The following is a 1,655-nucleotide window of genomic DNA, read 5'->3' on the forward strand; positions in this document are numbered from 1 at the left end:
AGCTTGTAAAATCTGGCAGGGCACCCTCTGTCTTCCCATTATTTGACATCCTGTGATACATTCTTTCCACCTTTTGCAATGATCTAAATGAAAGAGGTTCATGATTGACACAAAAAAGACTATGAAAGTGATTTTCACACTTCTCAGAGCAAATTCTTGTAAAAACAGGTGTCCAGATACTGACAATCTTTGGAAACCATATCATTTATACATAAATGTTCCAATCACATTGACCTACTTCAAGAAAATGTGGAGACTATGAGAAAAATTATATAAAGGGACACAGAAAGAACCCTAAATGGAAGCTCACTTATATAACTCTCTTCACATTTTTTACAACTTCTAAATCCTTGAACATCATGCTCTTTTCAGGTCTCAACATTTTCTTTCTACGCTAATTCCAAGTACTTCTATATTTCAATTACAATCGAACCACTTTCAAAAGATGTAGATTCTATAATTAGGTTTTATTCTTTTATCATTTGTTTTACATTTTTTACTAGAAGAGAGTGTGAACACAGTCCCCCACTACCACAAATTATGCAGTTGAGTTTCCCACATTTGGAGATATTGCAGTGGTCTGCACATCCTCAGTGCAATGGACAAGCCACACCCTGGGAAAACCACCTGCTTGATCATGGTGTCTCCATTGCCATGTAAGTATTATAACTAGGTTTTAGTAGTCCTAACCTCCTTCACCTCCCACTTCATGGTATGTTTTATAGGTAAGCATACCCAACTGCCAACTGGCCAATTCCTTTACAAACTTAGCCTATCACCCCCTAGTGCTGTCATCTTTTAACAGCTTCCTAGAAGTCTTCTAAACTCTAACAATCATTTGTTTGGGATTCTTAGGAAGCACTTATTCTATCATAAGAATAGGTTGCTTTTCTTAGTCCATTTTGGTCTCTGATGTACATCATGAAGGCTCTAATAATAATAACCTGCACTCATATATACTTGCCACATGCATGACCGTATTCTAAATGCTTTACCTGGATTAATGCATTGAAGTCCATTTTAATTTTTCAGTCTTTCATCTGACTAGCCTCTGAGATAAACCTCCTCAGAAATACTCTGGGAAGTTCTACAACACTCATCTGCCAGAAATTTTAGCACAAGCTAGAATTGGAAATATAAATGAGCCAAGTCCGTGGTTTGGTATGGCAGCCGTTGGCGATTAAAAAAAGAAAAAAAAAATTAAAGAAATGCTATTTCTATTATAAAAACAATATTTTCTAAAGTTCCAAAGAGAAAAACAATTATGACACTCCCAATATATTTTGGTGGTTGGAAAGTAGAAAATGGCTTTTAAAAAATGGGCAAAATACATCTTGCAACCATATTACCAGTGGCTTTAAATGGAAAGAATGACAGGCCAACCTGGGTACAAGGCTAGCATTTCATCTCAAAACCTTTTTCGGTTCTGTGGTCTCAAAACAGCTCCAGAAAAAGCGTCTTCAGAACACGGTTCTAATACTAAATAAATATTACATATTTTACGGTTTCAGATCGAGGGCCCAGGAAACTCAGGATCGAGCAATGGGAGAAGTCTTGCCTGCTGGAGCTAGAATATGTCAGTCCTTAGTTCCTAGTGCCCACCACCAAAAGATGTGCTTAACAGTATGCAGAGACATCTTTGACCTGCTTTTCTG

General features: G+C 37.0%; 1 non-coding gene across 1 annotated transcript; it reads right to left on the reverse strand.

Annotated features, from left to right (window-relative positions):
• Positions 1–500: 500 nt before the first annotated feature.
• Positions 501–664, reverse strand: LOC131837745 (U1 spliceosomal RNA). The gene has a single exon (XR_009356334.1). It is a non-coding gene; the product is annotated as a U1 spliceosomal RNA (small nuclear RNA).
• Between the last annotated feature and the right edge of the window lie 991 nt (positions 665–1,655).

The sequence above is a fragment of the Mustela lutreola genome, chromosome 7, assembly GCF_030435805.1.
Source record: "Mustela lutreola isolate mMusLut2 chromosome 7, mMusLut2.pri, whole genome shotgun sequence".
Classification (NCBI taxonomy): Eukaryota; Metazoa; Chordata; class Mammalia; order Carnivora; family Mustelidae; genus Mustela; species Mustela lutreola.